At 47.8% G+C, this 7,835-nt stretch overlaps 1 protein-coding gene across 2 annotated transcripts in view; it reads left to right on the top strand.

Moving 5' to 3' along the window:
• Window positions 1-1,438: 1,438 nt before the first annotated feature.
• Window positions 1,439-7,835, top strand: part of TANC2 (tetratricopeptide repeat, ankyrin repeat and coiled-coil containing 2) — a 139,566-nt gene continuing 133,169 nt past the window's right edge. For both annotated transcript variants that reach the window (XM_061367916.1, XM_061367914.1), the window contains exon 1: window positions 1,439-1,506. The gene's annotated coding sequence lies outside the window, so the exon portion shown is untranslated. The remainder of the gene's footprint in view (window positions 1,507-7,835) is intronic.

Genomic DNA, 7,835 nt, shown 5'->3' with positions numbered 1-7,835 from the left:
AACAGAATCATAGTAACATGGAATGGTTTGAGTTGAAGGGACCTTAAAGCTTATCCAGCTCCAGCCCCCTGCCATGGGCAGGGACACCTTCCACTGGACCAGATTGCTCCAAGCCTCATCAGCACATCCATATTATGTCAGGGCTGGCTCCTTGTTTGGTTACTGCTCCTGTGTGTCCAGTGGGACATAAAATGAGATCAGATCCCTTCCCTGGGTTAAATCTGTATTAATTTTGCACTTTAGCTGAAGTATTTCAGAGCATTTCTCTAAATACTAACCTTTTGTTAGCAAGAAAGGGGCAAAGTCTTTCAATAAACGTGGATGAACAATTACCCAATGGAATATTCTCTTTATGAAAACATCTCGGTGGCTTCCAGCTCCCATCTCTTTGCACAGTAAACTGCACACATCTGGAAAGCTCTTGTTTTGGTGGGTGTTTGAGGTGTTTTGGGGGTAGTTCTTTCTATCATCAGGGCAGTGATTTAGTTGAAGTTGGCTTTTTCCTTTTGGATGTGATGTAGTTCTACTCCTCAGTGTACCTCTGGTAAATAAATACCTACTTCTGGTGTGTGCTTTTGGACCACTGAATTCAGATCTGGGCTGTGAAAGTCTAGGAATTCAAAGTAGTTTATACATTATAGATATATATTATTATATATATTTTATAAATGTCAGCTTTACCATTAATTGCAGCAGACTAATTCCCCACAGGAATAGGAGCCTTGTGTGTCTAAAGTGACTTCGGAGAGTTAACCAGAGCTGTTCCTAAGGGATTGAACATGCTGGGAAGTGCTTAGGGAGCTCTTTCTTACTGATTCTGTAATGAATAACCCAGGTTGGGCCTCATTTCATCCACAAGGTCTTCCACCCTCAAGACCCCCAGTCGCAGCCCCCCCTCAGCACTGCCATTGGGAGTTATTTGTGGGGGGCTTTGTCTGTTAGTAAATCAGTGCAGTTCTTAATAATTTATTTCTTAAAAATTTAAATCATTTATATCATCATACTTATTTTAGCACAGTGATGATTTTTATACTTATTTTCTGAAGCTGGAGCCATTCCCCCACCCCCAAATTAATCAGGAAGATGCCTTGATTCAGGCAACTCTTCCAGTGCCAGACTTCCTGCTCCCGCTCCCTCTTTCCAGGCACAGGTCCCCCTGGGAGAGCAGGAGGCGGTTGCTTTCGGCACGTGTCATTCCTCAGCCTGGCTGGGATCCGCTGGGAATGCTGAGAGCAGGATTTGCAGCCACTGCTCCTTGGCGGGGCTGAGCCAGTGCCGGCTCCAGGGACGAGCCCGCTGCATCCCGCCGCGGCGATGCGCGAGGTCCAGCTCCCATCCGACATTCCCTCACCTCCCGTGGCTCCTCGGCTTCGTTTCTCCTGCCTGCGCCTGGCTTTCGGGAGCATCTCCTCGCGTTCCGCCGGGCTCAAGGCAGACGTGCCCTTCCGCAGGGATGCCAGGCTGGGCGGGAAGCGGAGCAGCTCCTAACGGCTGGACTGGCTTTGTGTGAGTCTCTTCTCCCGCTGCGGTTTTGATTCCAAGGGTTGATTTAGAGGCTGTTGCAGTGGGGCAGTGCTGTCGGCTGCCGTTACAGCAGCAGCACAGCTAATGCAGTCGGTTCTTGCAGCAGATTTCCCGGCATGCGTGGAGCCGCTGACCCACCCTGTTATTTTCCTGCTTAAAAATTGCTTTGTCAGATAAAAGAAGCCTTGAAGAATCGCATCGTGGCTTTAGAGGCTGCTTGAATTAAACCGGGAAGCAGGAATTCTGGGCAGCTGGCCCTTGATTTGGTGTAAAACTTGCTGTCTTTGCCTTTCACGGGGGCACCTGGCAGGGAGGTGATGCTGAAGGTGCTGTGTTCCTCGCTGCCATGGGTGGTGTTGGTGCAGATGCATCCCACTTGGATTCGCAGTTTGATGGGTTGTGATGTGGTGCTTTGTGCGGTGGATTTATTGAGCAGCATTGCTGAAACCCCTGGGATTCTCTTCACTTCAGGAGCTTTCTGTTCAAAGAAAACAGCTCTGGGTATGGGAAAGGATTGGTTTGTCCTTGGTTTTAAATGGAGAACTGGTGGGATGGGGATGGGGAGGGGGGGAGGCAAGCCAGAGCCTCTTACACCCCTTTAGACCAGGAGAGAAGCTTCTCTGAAGCTGTGGTTGCTGAGATCACTGAATCCCTTTGTAGTTGAGAGGAAGAGTTCATAGCTGTTCGTTTGCTGTATGCTTCCATCGAACTGACCCCCAGTTGTGTCTCCTGTCCCAGCTGAGGGATGCTTGATGCTGATGAGAAAGCATCTTTCTGCAGTTCAAATCATGTGTAGATTTTAGTGGACTTTTTTTTTTAGCTCTGAGATACATGAAAATACATCAGGCAAGTTTTCCTCCCCCTCCTTGCCAGCTGCAGGAGAGCATGGATTCCTGAGTCAGTATTTCACTGTGTCATTCATTTCCCTTGGGGCGTTTCTCATGGCAGCTTCTGTAGAAGCTCCTTATCCAGGTTGGCCTCAGCCTGTTCCCATCTTTATTTTAGACGGACACAAATACCTGTGCTTTCTAGCAGTGATTTCACAGCTGGTTTACTTCTGGTGACCGGTTGCATCCGAGGCGTTGTCAGGAGCTGTGGTGTGTCACCATGCTGACAGTGGTTACAGGAACCAAGTTAGTTACACTTCCATAGGTGATGCTGTCTGCAGTCTGTTGTCCAAAGAGTGGGTCCTGCCTATAAATAATAAAGCAAATACTACCAAGTACCTAAAATCATGGATAAATAAGATAGCTTTTGTTAGAACACCTGAGTTCTGGTGTGCAGACAGAGGTGAGCACTGTCAAGACCATAAACTCGAGCACTTGCAGTTTGAAGACATGAGAATTAATGTTCCCTTAGCAACAGTGATTTGCCCCTTTTTTGTGTGTGTGTGTGAAGATAGCTCTTGAATGATGTATGGGATCATACCCTGGTAACCCTGCTCCTCCACTGCAGGGACTGGAGGGTGCTTTGTAGCAAACGGGGGAAGATATTAAATAGTTGAGTTGCTCAGCTCCTAGCTGGGGGCTGCTCCTGATGGCCCTGCAGTGCTCTGCCTGTTCACCACACGCTTTAGATCCTGCAGGTTCCAGCCTTCCTGGCATGGATCTGGTTGTATTTTTATGCTTTCTTGCAAGCATCCATCATTTCACAGTTCCTGCCTGCTCTGCCCCGGAGGAGCATCCTTTGGGATGTGTGTGCCGGAGACTCCATGTTTCCTGCTGCTTTTCCTTGGCTCTAGAGAGCACAGCAGATGAGAAGGGTCAGTGGTGCACAGGGTGAGGGGCTTCCTGAAGCAGCCCTGAGCTGATCAGGTTGACATGGGTTCATCCAGTGAACCTGTGGGTTCATTTATGCCCATTAAGTGTGTGTGGACTTGCACGTGTGTCCCCTGGGGAGGGGATGGCTCCACATTCCCTGTGCTTCTTCCCAAAAGATTCCTCATTAAAAGCCACTGAATGGTTCTCAGAACTGCCACTGAATTCAGCCAGGCTACAGCCTTTGCTGCAGCTGCACCAGGCACAGCAGTGGTGGGTGAAGGCAATGGCACGATGATGGCAGCCCTAATGCATGCTGAGTCATCACATTTCCTTTTGCCATTCCCACCCTTCTAAATTGAATCCAGAAGTTCATGGAATCATGGAATGGTTTGAGTTGGAAGGGACCTTCAAAGGTCATCTGGTCGAACCCACATCCAATGAGCACACCATTTTGCATCCCACTGTTGGGTGTTGAAGAGCATCAGAGGGCAGGATGACCGGCTCTGCTGCCCTGGTTTGTGCTTGTTCTCAAAGCACGGGTACAGGCATTGTTATGTCCAAGTGACTGCATGAGGCAGGTCTTGTCCTTCCCGGTGATCCTAAGGGGTGAGGCCCTGGCACAGGGTGCCCAGAGAAGCTGTGGCTGCCCCATCCCTGGCAGTGCTCAAGGCCAGGTTGGACACAGGCGCTTGGAGCAAGCTGCTCCAGTGGAAGGGGGTCCCTGCCTGTGGCAGGGGTTGGAACTGAGTGATCTCAGGATCCCTTCCAACCCAATCCAGTCTGTGATTTTAAGTAGATTAATTCTTATTTAGGCATGAAGTATTCCAGCTGGACTCTCAGGGAGAGTTGGTGGTGGTGTATCTCTTTAGGGACCCATCATGTATCTCTTTAAGGTGTCATCATGTACTTCTTAAGTTTAATGGTTTTAGATAATACCTGCCTCATGTCAGCAGGGCAGCTGACTTCTGAGAGACCCAAATCTACTCATTTTGGGCTAAAAGCTATCAGTTCTTCTAAAATAGAGAACATGCTTGTCTTAGATGTATTTAGTTGTAGAAAATCCAAGTAGGATTTAGATTCCTGGTAAAGCCATTGGGTGAACGCCTTCTGTCTTCTAAGGGCAGCTTGCTTTTCTTCCCTACCAAGAATGGTGTCAAGGATAAACCTTGTTGCTTCTGTTAATGGAGGAGCCAAGTTTCGGAGGACATGCAGACCAGCTGTGGTGAAGTGCAGTTTGGTGCTTTGGTGCTCTGGTGTCCCTGTGGCACCTTGTGGCATAAGAGCAACAGAAACTTCCCAGTGCTTGGGCTCCAGCCCAGCACTGAGTGGTGGTGGCTCTTGTTGCTGAGAGTGGTTGTAGGTCCCAATGATGGTGTGTTACTGTTCAGGCATCCTCTCAGTGTGGTGTAGTCCTGGACCTCCTTAGTTCTGCTCCTGGCAGGATGGGGCTGGTGCTCCATCTGCCATGCAACCAGACTTTGGCACGTGTGATCCCCTGTGAGGGGGCATCCTGCAGCATCTCCTCCGTTAGAATCCACATCCCTCAGAACCAGTCCAGCCTCTTCCCAGCTCCTTACTGGTGGAGAAAGGTTTGCCAGGACCCACCTGTGGATTACCTGGATGGGCCTGGCCAGGTGCTGGTTTAGCATCACACACAACAACAGTGCAAAACAAGGATATTGAGCTTGGGTTTTGAGGATGATGATGTGGCCGTTGATAAGTACAGAGTTTTACCCCTGATTTTAATCTCTGTTTGTAAACCCTTGTCTTGTAAACCTTTCAGTCCTTACAACGATCTTGCATTGTGGATTTCTGTTTGGGACTCAAAGGCTTTTTGTTTTCTCCATAATGACCTGTTAATACTCGTTTATGCACCTCAGTGCAGCTGATCCCAAGAGGGTGCATGTCAAAGCTGCAGTCACATTTGCGGTATCACATTCTTCATGGCTGCTCTCTTACCCCAAGGAACAAGGGATGGGACAAGAGGAACCGGCCTCAAGCTGCACCAGAGCAGGTTTAGATGGAGCTGAGGAACAATTCCTGCCCCAGAAGGTGCTCAGGCATTGGAACAGGCTGCCCAGGGCAGGGCAGGGCTGGAGTCACCATCCCTGGGGCAGAGGAAACAAAAGAACCTCCCATGGCCTGGGCTGTGGCCCTGCTTTTTGGGGTTGGGCTTAAGTTTCCCATCACCTTGCCCATTGTGCTCCAGCACACGGCTTCCCTTTAGAGCTAGACTAACAGATGCAGCTCACATGTAGTATGAGTTGGTGTAGCAGGCCCATCCAACAGATAATTTCAGGGATATAGAGTCATAGAATATCTCTGGTTGGAAAGGACCCATAAGGGTCAAGTCCAGCTCCTTGCTATCTACAGCTCTGTATCTCTGTATCTACTTAGAAACACATCAGAATGCAGCTGCTTTTAGTACAGTCAAAAAATATAAATGCTAAAATAGGGCCTATTGAGCTTTTAAACAGCTATTTAACAGTTCACTTATTTCAAACCTATTTTTAAGGGCTCTAAAAGCTTCCCCTTCCGTGCCACAAGGTGCACTAACCGCAGCAATCCACATTGTAAATGCCTGGTTTTGCCTTTGCACAGCCTCCACAGCCAAACTTCTCTCTACTTTCAGCTGGCATGAACCCTGTGCACTCAAGCATCTCTATTGATGTGCACATCTATTGTTTCTAATCTGGTCAGTTGATCAATGAGGACCAGCATGTAATTAATTGTATGATACTGTACTCTGTGTCCCACTCTGCATTTACCCAGATGGATTGTTTTATTCGTTAGCTATAGCTGCATTCCCTAACAGCTTCAGAGGCTATAATGAGAGTGGTTTTGTTCTTCTTGGCCTTCCTGGGTTTTAGCTGACAAAAAACTTTAAAGGGAAACCATTTCATAGAATATTCTTTGTATTTCTTTCTTTTTCCCTGGATCTCTTTCTTCATGTGATTAATACTTTTTATATTCTGATATCTAAGTGGAGGAGCTGACTGAAGATGCACCATTTGGTTGCTATTTCCTTGACGTGTCTGTGGGGTCAGTAAGAGGAGTTAAAAGCCTGCTTATATCTGAGGACCACCCAGATTCCATTTGCACTGAGCTGGGGAGGAAGAGCAAAGGAGTCAGTCAGCGTTTGCCCAGTGCCAGCCTGCACGAGGGACCTTTTGTTCTGCTGCTCCTACAGCATAGGTGATGGTGCTCAAGGAAAAGTTGCATCTGCCTGACCTGTCCACGATGATGTTCTACTTGTGCTGTTTTGGTTCTCATGCAGATGGAGGGAACGAGGAGCCACCAGACCGAAGACAGGCAAGTGTAGACTCCCGTCAGAGCCGATCTGGGCAAGGTAAATGTTAGTGTTGTTCTGCCTCAGTGACTCATTTCTCATCTGTTCACCTTCTTCCACGTACATGTTGTGTTTTCCATCAGGCTGTGTAGTCTGACAGGGTTCTGTACCCATCACTGTTACCCACAGAGGTACAAATTCCCCAAAACAGACTGCCCCTGTGGAGTTCATTTGTGGTGCAGGACTGTGGAGTCTGTGACATCTCTGTTTTGCAGGAGCTTTACACAAGGGCAGTTGTTCGAGCTGGTGGTGGAAGAAGTCTTCATCACATCCCAGTGCAAATCAACTTGCTTGCCTTGCCCCCAGTTGTAAAGGCAGTACCCAGGATGTCCTTCCAGTGTGATGGAGAGGGGACCAGTGCATTCTGGACAGGCTGAGCATCCGCCTGTTACTTCCTTGGCTTTGTTGTTTCATCCTACAGGAGCAGGGCAAAAGGTCCTAGGCAGAAAGTAGTAAAAATAGTTAGAATATTACTTAAATGATGATTCTACAAACTTCTGTTGGGTATCCATCATTCTTAATAGGTTTGGTGGTTAAAACCACCACTAAAAGCTGTGTAAAGGGGATTTCTGCCACAGAGACCAGCAGCTCTGGCTTCTGTGTCCTTTGAAACAGTTTACTTCCAGTTTTAAGCATTTACCTGTTTGTGAGGGTTGTGAAAACACTGGTATTTCACACAGCTCTGGAGGCTAAGCCGCAGGTTCTGGAATCATGGCTTTAGTAGGTGCTGTGTGCGTTGACTGATGTTTCTCTTTGGGGTTGCAGCAATAGTTTTCCTTTCATTTCGGCTCAAGTCTGTTGCTGTCATGGTGTCCTAATGACTTCTCATGGAGACATTTTCTCCAGAGCATTGTTCTTTTTTGGCAGGATTCCAGTGTTGCCTGGGCAAAATCATTGCAAGTGATTGAAGCCTGGGATCGGGATTAGGGGGATTGGAATTGAGAGGCAGAACCCTGGGAAACATCACCAGCTGAAACACAGGATATTTTTGTTACTATTGCAAAATCAATTCCTTCAAATTTCTCATTTTAAAATAGAAGAGTTAAAATTGGGAAGAAACAAAGGGATTTGTAACTGTGTGTGCCCTGGGATAGCTTGCGTACAAGTCGCATTTCCGTGCTTCCAGAGCACAGAATGAATGGGCGTTCTTTTCCAGACCCTCAGCTCAGATAAAGCTGCTGTTTTGTTACTCATGGAGGCTG

Source organism: Neopsephotus bourkii, unplaced genomic scaffold (assembly GCF_033783945.1).
Source record: "Neopsephotus bourkii isolate Nb327-2 ecotype Australia unplaced genomic scaffold, CSIRO-AGI_Nbou_v1 NB_1400, whole genome shotgun sequence".
Lineage (NCBI taxonomy): Eukaryota > Metazoa > Chordata > Aves > Psittaciformes > Psittacidae > Neopsephotus > Neopsephotus bourkii.
The sequence above is the reverse complement of the archived record's forward strand: the minus strand, read 5'-3'. Positions and strand labels throughout refer to the sequence as shown.